General features: G+C 49.2%; 1 long non-coding RNA gene across 1 annotated transcript in view; it reads left to right on the top strand.

Annotated features, from left to right (window-relative positions):
• Positions 1-270: 270 nt before the first annotated feature.
• LOC123764768 (uncharacterized) overlaps positions 271-12,311 on the top strand; it is a 32,365-nt gene continuing 20,324 nt past the window's right edge. The window contains exon 1 of the long non-coding RNA XR_006773621.2: positions 271-360. This is a non-coding gene — a long non-coding RNA (uncharacterized lncRNA). The remainder of the gene's footprint in view (positions 361-12,311) is intronic.

Raw genomic sequence — 12,311 nt, 5'->3', positions numbered from 1 at the left:
GGAACCACACACACAGAAGCCACACACACAGGAACCACACACACACACACAGGAACCACACACACACAGGAACCACACACACACAGGAACCACACACACACAGGAACCACACACACACAGGAACCACACACACACACACACACAGGAGTCACTCAAGCAGCGGATGTTCTGGGATGTGAACCATACATCTCGTGACGTTCAGGAATGTGACGTAAGAAGTATTAACAATTCTTTTTCCGAGAATTGCTCTCTGGTGGTGGCTTAGAGACACGCACACATAACTGTAGACACGGCCGGCGCGGGTGCTGCTCTTGGGGGCATGCAACTGCTTGCTGGACCACCAGGGACGGCGAACCCGAGGTATGCTTCTGTGTCGTGTTGGTATGAACAGTAATGCGCGTCTCTTGGGTCTCTCAGGCAGTGTGGTGGACCAGGCTGTGTGGTGGCCCAGGCTGTGTGGTGGACCAGGCTGTGTGGTGGACCAGGCTGTGTGGTGGACCAGGCTGTGTGGTGGACCAGGCTGTGTGGTGGACCAGGCTGTGTGGTGGCCCAGGCTGTGTGGTGGACCAGGCTGTGTGGTGGACCAGGCTGTGTGGTGGACCAGGCTGTGTGGTGGACCAGGCAATGTGGCCCAGGCTGTGTGGTGGAGCAGGCAGTGTGGAGCAGGCTGTGTGGTGGAGCAGGCAGTGTGGTGGACCAGGCTGTGTGGAGCAGGCTGTGTGGTGGACCAGGCTGTGTGGTGGACCAGGCTGTGTGGTGGACCAGGCTGTGTGGTGGACCAGGCAATGTGGCCCAGGCTGTGTGGTGGAGCAGGCAGTGTGGACCGGCCAGGGTATGAAGCGTGGTATATGGTTCGGTGATTCGTGAACAACAGTACACCTTTACTGAGCCAGGTGGGGCGGTGGTGCTGCACACTCTCCACCACCACTACCTCCACCACCTCTACCACCACCACCACTACTACCTCTACCTACACCTCCACCACTACCTCCACTACCACTAATACCACTACCTCCACCACCAAAACCACCACCTCCACCACTACCTCTACCACAACCACCACTATCTCCACTACCACTAATACCACTACCTCCACAACCAACACTACCTACATCACCATCTTCACCACCACCACTAATACCACTACCTCCACAACCAACACTACCTACACCATCATCTTCACCACCACCACTACCTCCACCACCACTACCTACACCACCACCACCACCTCCACCACTACCTTCACCACCCCCACCTCCACCACCACCACCTACACCACCACCTCCACCACTACCTTCACCTCCACCACCACTATCTCCACCACTACCTCCACCACCACCACCACTACCTCCACCACCACCACTACCTCCACCACCACCACCACCTCCACCTACACCACCACCACTACCTCCACCACCACCTCCACCTACACCACCACCTTCACCACCACCACTACCTCCACCACCACTACCACCACCACCACCACCACCACCTCCACAACCAACACTACCTCCACCACCACCTCCACCACTACCTCCACCACCACCACTACCTCCACCACCACTACCACCTCCACCACCACCACCTCCACCACCACCTCCACCACTACCTCCACCACCACCTCCACAACCAAGACTACCTCCACCACCACCACCACTACCTCCACCACCACCTCCACCACTACCTCCACCACCCCCACCACCACCTCCACCACTACCTTCACCACCACCACCTTCACCACCACCACCTCCACCACCACCACCACCACCACTATTACCACCTCCACCACTACCTCCACTTGTTTTCTTGTTTTATACATGACTCGCAAGCACTGTCTTGTCAACGTATCTTAATTCAGCAAATTAATTCTTAAGAACGTGTCTTTAATTCAGCAAATTAATTCTTAGGAACGTGTCTTTAGTTCTGCAAATTAGACTCTGTATTAGAGCACCTCCACCTTGGAGGTGCAAGGTACCATGATCCTCATGCCGTCATCTGGGCAGAATGTTGCAAAGTCAAGGTGAGGTAGATATCAGGAGAGAGAGCGCCGGGTCTTTATATAAAGAGTCAAGCGAGAGAGATCATAAACGCGGGTCCAGCCCGACTCCATAACAATAGCGAGGCCGGGGCGTTTGGCCGCCGCCACACGAGGCTTCACAGTCTCATGAACCCTCGACGCTTCTATACCAGACGGTGGATCATGGCTCACGAGCTCTCATGTGTGTCTGAGATTGTCGTCGGCCTGTGCTCAGGTACCTCTCAATCTCCAGCTGGATATCCTGCTTTAATTCGGGCATGAGTAGCCTCATAAGTCTTGGTCCATGACACTTAAGTGATGGGTAAAACATAGACCAATTGGTGAGTTGTGTCAGAGAATGAGGTAGGAAGGTGTACCAACATACTGGGACGATATGTATTGAATCTTGCTGAATGCTTCTTTGGTCAAGTTGTGACGTGTACTACCATCGCTAGGGACACTACTGCCCCTTATACCACTGATACTATCAGTAGGGACACAAACAGTCAACTTGCCCTCTCCCACCCTCTTTATTTTCTCTAGTGTTCCTAAGCCAAATAAGACAATTTAACTTTGCACGAGTGCATGTGCAAATTAGAAATATTTTCTACTTGCCGTTGCAAAACTCGTCCAGTGCCTAATGCCACTGGTGACATCTAGCTGCTTGTGGTAAATGCCAAGGTCACGAGAGAGCACAGCTTGGCACCCGTGCGTGTCAAGCTGGCACCGACACACACAGCTGCGTGACACTATATCAAGAAAAATACTTAGAAGAAAGGCTGCCGAGACGAGGCTCTCTGGTGTAAGACTAAGAAGTGTTGCAGGCCTCAAGGCGACTGTGACCTCCAAGTTCTCTCTTTCTCCCCTCAAAGCCACAAGAGTTGATATGCAATCTAGTTAATGTGAATGAAGCAAGCTAGCTGATGTTTGCATTGCTTACCAACGCCAGAGCGCACGCAAACGCATACAAATGCGGTCAAGGACACACACACACACACACACTGTTCTGGAAGTGATGTGGTGGAGGCTGACTCCATACACAGTTTCAAGTGTAGATATGATAGAGCCCAATAGGCTCAGGAATCTGTACACCTGTTGATTGACGGTTGAGAGGCGGGACCAAAGAGCCAGAGCTCAACCCCCGCAAACACAACTAGGCGAGTACTACTAGGTGAGTACACACACACACACACACACACACACACACACACACACACACACACACACACACACACGAGGCTGGTACATAACCTGGAGAAACAAGCAGGAGTAACTGGTAGGGTTGTCCACTGGATAAGGGAGTTCCTAAACAACAGGAAGCAAAGAGTTACTGTGAGGGACGAGACCTCAGAATGGTATGATGTCACCAGCGACGTCCCGCAGGCCTGTACTCGGACCTATCCTGTTTCTGGCAGTATGCATGATCTTCCAGAGGGTATAGACTCATTCCTCTCAAAGTTTGCTGATGATGACAAAATTATGCGGATTAAAAAAAAGAGAAAAAACAGCATGAGGATACAAGATGACCTGGACAAACTGAAGGAATGGTCCAACAAATGGCTATTAGAGTTTAACCCGAGCAAATGTAATGAAGATAGGTGTAGGAAGCAGGTCAGGGTACCATTAGGAGGATGAAATCCTTCAAAAATCAAGGAGAAAGACCTGGGATTGATATCATGTCAGACCTGTTATCCCTTGAAGCCCACATGAAGAGGATATTATCAGCGGCATATATGTTAGGTTGGCTAACATAAGAACTGCCTTTTTGAATCTTGTGTAAGGAATCATTCAGAACCTTGTATATCATATATGTCAGACCAATCCTGGAGTATGCAACTCCAGCATGGAGTCCGATTCTAGTCAAACACCATGCTAATACTTTATTAGTACAGACTAGTAACCGAGCTGAAGGGTATGAGCTACGAGGAGAGACTCCGGAAACTAAACCTCACGTCGATGGAAGAAAGAAGAGTTGGTGGGAGACATGATGACAATGTACAAGATTCTCGGAGGAATTGATATGGTAGATAAAGACAGTTTATCACAGGGGTACACGCACAAGGGGACACAGGTGGAAACTGAGATCGCAAATGAGCAACAGAGACATTAGGAAGACTTTTTCAGTGTTAACAAATGGAATGCACTAGAAAGTGATGTGATGAATCAAAACATACACAGATTCAAATGTAGATATCATATCTACAATTGTAACTGTGTATGTGGAAACTCCATACACAGTTTGAAATGTAGATATCATAGAGCCCAAAAGACTGGAATCTGTACACTAGTTGACTGCCGGTTGAGAGGCGGGACCAAAGAGCCGAAGCTTAACCCTCCCCCCCTCCAGCAAACACAATTAGGTTAGACGAGTACACAAACACACAGGAACGAGACAACATTTTACAAGCAATCATCATTTTGGGTGTAGTGAGGGTGAGGGAGTAATGGATGCAACAGGCCGGGATGGAAGGAGGGTTTGAGGAGGGGGGGATGTGTGAGGGGGATGTGTGAGGGGGGGGGGTGTGAGGGGGGGGGGGTGTGAGGGGGGGGGTGTGAGTGAGGGGGGGGGGGTGTGAGTGAGGGGGGAGGTGTGAGGGGGGGGGGGGTGTGAGGAGGAGGAGGAGCGCTGCATTAGACACCACGACACATAACCCTGACATTCCTGCTGGCTCCCTTCTCTGTTAGAGCCCGAGACCTCTCCCGCAGGAGCCGTTGTGCATCTTCTCTCGAATCATATCTCCTGGGTGTCTACCTCCTTACACTTACCTAGTCGAGTATGCGGGGCTCAGTTCTAGGGCTCCGCCTTGCTAGTCGAACGTGTGATTACAGATTCTCCACTCTAATACTTCTGTGAGTGAATACACCGCCATAGTGACGGTATTTGGCAGCGCCACTCATCCTGTGAGTGAATACACCGCCATAGGGACGGTATTCGGCAGCGCCACTCATCCTGTGAGTGAATACACCGCCATAGGGACGGTATTCGGCAGCGCCACTCATCCTGTGAGTGAATACACCGCCATAGTGACGGTATTTGGCAGCGCCACTCATCCTGTGAGTGAATACACCGCCATAGTGACGGTATTTGGCAGCGCCACTCATCCTGTGAGTGAATACACCGCCATAGGGACGGTATTCGGCAGCGCCACTCATCCTGCGAGTAGACACACCGCCATAGCAGCATGTACAACACTCCCCAATTGGAAGAAAACCCGCTGGGTTGTTCCTCCCGTCACTTGTACCCAGACGCAGCTGGGACTTGCTTAAGTGTCCCAAGTGAGCTCCTTGTAGTATGTACTGCCTCAAGGTGGGTATGGGGCGCCGGCCTCAACCATGCCCAGCTGCTTACTCACTCAGACCTTCAGCTCCAGTGATTGCCTCTCAACACCCAGTTAATTAACGTAATTGATAATTAGCATCAAAGAAAATGCGAATACTTTCTTCATATATTTTTTAAATAAAAATCAATATAAACTGAATAGTACAAAGTTCGACTATCTAACTGCTTAGAACGGTAATCTTTGCACTATGACGCACAGAGTTACAAAGATTAATATCTTAATAGGAGAATGGGTAGGTCAAGAAGCCTACTCCCCCCCCGGCCCCCCATCCCCACCAACAAGCCCCTTCCCCCCCCCTCCACCACCAACAAGCCCCCTCCCCCCCCCGGGGCCGCCCAACCACCACGGTCCAGACAAGGACTACCCAACCCTCATCTACTTTATTAGTCCACACTAGAGTAGATGAGCAGTGTCCCATCCCCCGGTGCTGCCTCCTCTCTCTCTCTCTCTCAGCCATCCCCACCATCCCTCCTTAGCCTCTAATACACTCACTCCCTAGCCTGCAGCCACACTCTCTAGCCTGCAGCCACACTCCCTAGCCTGCAGTCACACTCTCTAGCCTGCAGCCACACTCACTAGCCTGCAGCCACACTCACTAGCCTGCAGCCACACTCACTAGCCTGCAGCCACACTCCCTAGCCTGCAACCCACACTCTCTAGCCTGCAGCCACACTCCCTAGCCTGCAGCCACACTCCCTAGCCTGCAACCCACACTCCCTAGCCTGCAGCCACACTCCCTAGCCTGCAGCCACACTCCCTAGCCTGCAACCCACACTCTCTAGCCTGCAGCCACACTCCCTAGCCTGCAGCCCACACTCCCTAGCCTGCAGCCACACTCTCTAGCCTGCAGCCACACTCCCTAGCCTGCAACCCACACTCTCTAGCCTGCAGCCACACTCCCTAGCCTGCAGCCACACTCCCTAGCCTGCAACCCACACTCTCTAGCCTGCAGCCACACTCACTAGCCTGCAGCCACACTCCCTAGCCTGCAGCCACACTCCCTAGCCTGCAGCCACACTCCCTAGCCTGCAGCCACACTCCCTAGCCTGCAACCCACACTCTCTAGCCTGCAGCCACACTCCCTAGCCTGCAACCCACACTCTCTAGCCTGCAGCCACACTCCCTAGCCTGCAGCCCACACTCCCTAGCCTGCAACCCTTATCACCAGGTGTTGCCTGCCTGGTGTACATCCATCACGGGGTGTTGCCTGCCCGGTTGCGCGGGCAGCGTCCAACCATCAGCGCAGATCACCTAACCGCTCGTAGCACGAGAACTTATCTTATGACATACGATCACTCGGCTGTGAATGATCACATCAAAGATGAAGAGGTGAGAGTGAGAGCCGTGACTCACAGTGAGAGCCGTGACTCACAGTGAGAGCCGTGACTCACAGTGAGAGCCGTGACTCACAGTGAGAGCCGTGACTCACAGTGAGAGCCGTGACTCACAGTGAGAGCCAGCTTGATGGCTCTCACAGTCAATATATATGAAGATGTATATTGATGCAGTCAATATACATGTTCTTGGTTTGCTTCATTGATGACTGAGCTAAGTGTGTCTGTCACGGCCGGCCAGTCTTAAGCAACTGTACGTCAGGGAAAGTGACTGGGTGTCTCAACTCAATCAAAACAACACAAATTCCCACTTTCAAGTTCCTAATGGCCTCAGAGAAGTCATCTAGAGGACTGAAGAGGATTAAGAAGTGTGACGTAAAATATTTTGACAGCGTTTCAAGCGATTCGTTTTCCCAAATGAAAGTAATTCATAATCAGAATGATCTTTGAACTGAGCTGATGGACACTTAAAATAAATGTTAAGAAGTTCTCGTCTCTGTATGAATATTTCAATCATTTTCAACATAGCTTCTATGGAAGGAAGAAAGGAAAGGCGTTCACGAAGCGTGCCAACAAGACTGGCTCTGTTACTGGCACCTCCTTCAAGACGCCCTTAAGACTGTCGGACCAGAGGTCACTGGGGGCGACTCTCGGAATGTGAGAAGCAAGACTGAAGAACTATGGACCCATTCTTCTGTCTCCCTCTCACCCTTCTTCTGTCTCCCTCTCCCCCTTCTTCTCCCTCCCTCTCCTATTCCCCTTCTCCCCCACCCCCCCCTCCCTTGTGTCTCCCTACCCTCGTCTTCCTCTTGGTATCTTCCTCCCTATCTTCATTTTGTTGGGTCGCCACGAAGCTTAGAGCCACCGTAGATAAATGCTAATTAGGTACACAAGAACAAAGTTCATCAAGCAGATTGTCGAGGACGCCGATGGCAGCCGGGCCCAGCAGTGTTGAGCGCCTTGGTATGTATGCTTAAGTTGTGTCAACTCACCAGCCTCTGAGAACTAGGCACTCATTGTACGGTCATCCCAAGTGGCTGACGACCCATACACCAAGACGAGATGGGCCTCCACCCTGCACACACACACACACACTCACCCAGCTAGTTATGTGGCCAAGTATAAATAAATTATATAGGGGGTTTCCACCTCTGGTACAATTATAGGGACCCACAGCCTCAGAGAAGGGAACACAGAGCATTCAGGGAAAAACTTGCCATATAAATACATTTGCCAATAAATGATATATATATATATATATATATATATATATATATATATATATATATATATATATATATATATATATATATATATATATATATATATATATATATTATATTAATATAATCTGTCTGCTGTATGGAATTGTGACCCCCTTCAGGGACTTCAAGTAGATGTGGGTAGAAATAGCTTATGCTACTCTATCCTTTTGCGATGTATTTATCTCAATAAACTTACTTGAAGTTGAATGAGACTTTGGCTCGTGTTGAAAGCTACACGACAAAAGTTGTTAATTTCTTTAAATTACTAGTAATCTATATCTAGAAAATAAAATCCCAACACTGGCCTTCAAGTCCGAGCTTGAAGGCCAGTGTTGGAATCCCTTTTCCTGGAGACTATCCTTCTGGAGACTATCCTTTTGGAGACTATCCCAACTGTTGATCACAGTCCAGCCCAAGGAGCCACTTGACAGAGTGACCTCTGGTACAGCCTTGAAGACTATCAGAGCGTCTCGGACAAAGAGCCTGACTTATCATGTGCGACACGCTTATGTAAATATCTGGGCGCTATAATAATCCTATTTGTGTGTGAGAAAGTTCACAGGAGCCGTGATGACGACTCGAACCTATGCGCTGGGTGTTCCCAGACATTCTAGACCACGACATGGCCAAAAGAATTGGAACCTGGGGCACTACTTCACCCACGAGGCTTCCCGAGGCTTCCACTGAAGCCTAACTAATTTTTGAGCATGTCGTGGGCTAGTCGTCTAGGGCGTGTGTCTGGGAACCCCCACCGCATAGGTTCGAATCCTCATCACGGCTCCTGTGGATTTTCTCATTGTTATATATGACGTTATTGTGATTTCTCTGTGTTAATGAATCCTATTCGTGGTCTTTGGGATGGACTTGTGACTTGTCAGAAGAGGAAGGTGTCGTGAGGGGGGGGGGGGGGAGGGGTAGAAATAGCCTAAGCTACTTTATCCCTTTGAGATGTATTTTTTCTTCTCTCAATAAACATACTTGAACTTGAAGGAAGGTGTCTTCTTATTACTTCCTCGGAGAGTATGTGGCTCTTCAGTTTAAAAGCTTTTGGGGAGATGAAATGATATATATTCGGGTAAAACCCCACCATCGAAGTATTTAATATATGTATGCACTAACACAACCTTTACCCTTCATGTACACTTTAAATGAAGCAGTTTATGTCTTCACAATGTTCGTCACTTGGTCCCGTTCTTCGTCGGTATGTACCTACCTGCTTCCACACTCATCAGCGTTCACACTATCTTCGTAGACAAAATATCGGGCTATTTACAGTTTACAGTTATTAACAACGCACTTACCCCCGCATGTACGAATGGTGTGAACCGACGAACGATGATCGTCTCAGTAGAACAGACACCAATTCCTAAAGACGAACCAAGCTAACACGTCCTCTGATGATGAGCCGACACCAGACCACAATAGAGGAAGAACCAGACTGCTCATGAGGTAGAACTCGACTCCTGAGAAGGTAGAACTCGACTGACGACTCTCTTGGTGACCCCGGGTTGACCTCGCTTCGGTTATGTGAGGTTGGCGGCGGTAATTGGTAGTTGAATCCCGTCACAGTGTCACGGATAGTGGTTCCAGGCCTCGCTACCACTTCTCAACATCCCCATCCCGCCTCTCAGCAACAAACAAACTGTTTATGAATGAAAACTGGTTTACACACCACTCACAACTGATGACGTTCGAACAGTTCGAACAGTGCTTCGTTGATGACCTCTGTTCGAACCACAACGCCGTAAAAGCTTCACCCCCACACACCACAAATACATATCATCGCCAACAGAATCTAAACACCTAACCTAACCGACGCCAAATTATACACACAACTTTAATATATAATAATATTAATTTATATATGAGAGCAAACTATAATTTTAATAAACAATTCGTTAAAATTGATCAATGCGTTTAGAGGGACGGCTGGTGGAGGGACAAGGCTGAACTGAGGACGGGTTGACCAACCAAACTGAATTCCCACCTGTTCCCGGTTGTGTGGCATTTCATTCACCTATAGATTTCTGTAAAACATTTATATATGATTAAATGAACCTCGAAATAACACTCATAACACCCCCCAAAGGGGGTAGCAAACTCGTCACACACGACGCTTGGGGTGGGAACCCAGCGGGTTTTCTTCCTATTGGGGAGTGTTGTACATGCTGCTATGGCGGTATGTCCACTCACAAGATGAGTGGCGCTGCCCAATAAACTCGCCCCTCGGGGCAAAATTTAAATTTAAACTTGCGGGACTTGACGTGGCGGGTGTCCTGGGATTCTCCCAGCAACTCCTATGAAGTATGAAATATGAATTTGTCCAAAAACAGATTTATGGGTGTTATCGATATTGAATCACCTTCTATGACGGTGGTTGAAGCATCTTTGGCGCAGTGGCGAGAGAGGACGAGAGGAAGGGAGGGAGAGACGAAAGGAGAGAGAATGGGAGGGAAGGAGCCAGAGGAAACAGGAGGGACGAGGGTAGAGGCAACGGGAGAGAGGGAGAGAGGCAGAGGTAACAGAAGGGAGGGAGAGACAGTGGGAGATAGAGAGAGGTATGTACCTGGTTGTTAACAGATTGGCGGGTCGTGTTCCAGGGAACACCTGATATATGGGAAGGAAAAGCTCTCAGCCTGTTAACAGGAGTCAGTTGTTGCCGCCGAAGGCGGCTACGTTATTGTACACCCCATACTCATCCTGTGAGCGGTAGCGCAAACGCATTACAGAGGGCACAAAAGGTCTTCATCAGACCTCATCTTAGATTATTTCATAAACAATTTCATCTATCCTTCACACCTTATAGTTACAATGGCAGCTAGTTACAGAGTAAGTGCTATTTCAAGAGCTACATATTTACAGTAAGTTATCATACATTAATGGTAGGTCTTATCAGCAGTCGTCTGTGCCTATACCCACCAATGCTAAAAAACGAAAAAAAGACCCAAGCTCCGCCGGGTAGCCCATCTAGTATGGATTAAATTCCTGTAATAACAATACCTGAAGAATATCGTACCGTGAAAACCGGCGAGAGACAGATATCGCACACTTGGGAACCACTAATAAGACACCACAATGTCTCACATTTTGAACCATAACGAAGCCCTCACAAACATGTAAGGCGAAAATATTATATTAATTGACATTCATTAGTGTGCCAATACCAATGAATTAATAGTATTATTATTAATTACTATTCAAAGGCCTCTACAAACGGGAGCTCATTATCAATGTAGCAGACCTACATTAGCCCTATAAAGGGGAAATTAATTAATTGTGAGCAGGACCCCACCCCCAGGAGTGGGGGTAGGGGTCGCGTCTATACCTGTCCTCACTCGTCCAGCTAAATATCTGACTCAGGAAAAGTCAGATATTTCACTCAACACTTGAGCCTGCTACCCAAGCTACGCTCAGCACGCCTTGGTCACCTCAGTATGACTTGTGTCCACTGTCTCATTACGTGTCTAATGGCTTATGTCTCCACCTTGTAGAGTTGACCAACATATGGAAGAGTGCGTCGACCAGCTGAGGCTACGTCGACCAGACCTTCAACTGGAAGGCTACGTCGACCAGACCTTCAACTGGAAGGCTACGTCGACCAGACCTTCAACTGGAAGGCTACGTCGACCATACCTTCAACTGGAAGGCTACGTCGATCAGACCTTCAACTATAAGGCTACGTCGACCAGACCTTCAACTGGAAGGCTACGTCGACCAGACCTTCAACTGGAAGGCTACGTCGATCAGACCTTCAACTGGAAGGCTACGTCGACCAGTTCAGGCTACGTCGACCAGACCTTCAACTGGAAGGCTACGTCGATCAGACCTTCAACAAGGAAGGCTACGTCGACCAGTTGAGGCTACGTCGACCAGACCTTCAACTGGAAGGCTACGTCGATCAGACCTTCAACTGGAAGACTACGTCGACCAGTTGAGGCTACGTCGACCAGACCTTCAACTGGAACGCTACGTCGATCAGACCTTCAACTGGAAGGCTACGTCGACCAGTTGAGGCTACGTCGACCAGACCTTCAACCGGAAGGCTACGTCGACCAGTTGAGGCTACGTCGACCAGACCTTCAACTGGAAGGCTACGTCGACCAGTTAAGACTGGAGATGCTTGGGGCCACTTTCATCTGGTATTAAATCAGATAAGCTTGACATTGTTCAGTTCCACAGGTCGTTGGTACCACAGGCTCTTCGTACCATAATGAACCATGCACCTTTGTACCGTGTACCATTAACATAAACTGTGACGCCAGGTATATGATGTACATCGGAACCTCCAGTAAGTCTATATTCTAAACTTATGCATTGTATTTAGTGCGAATACAGTAAAATATTGTTATATGTG

This window comes from Procambarus clarkii, chromosome 48 (genome assembly GCF_040958095.1).
Source record: "Procambarus clarkii isolate CNS0578487 chromosome 48, FALCON_Pclarkii_2.0, whole genome shotgun sequence".
NCBI lineage: Eukaryota > Metazoa > Arthropoda > Malacostraca > Decapoda > Cambaridae > Procambarus > Procambarus clarkii.
The sequence above is the reverse complement of the archived record's forward strand: the minus strand, read 5'-3'. Positions and strand labels throughout refer to the sequence as shown.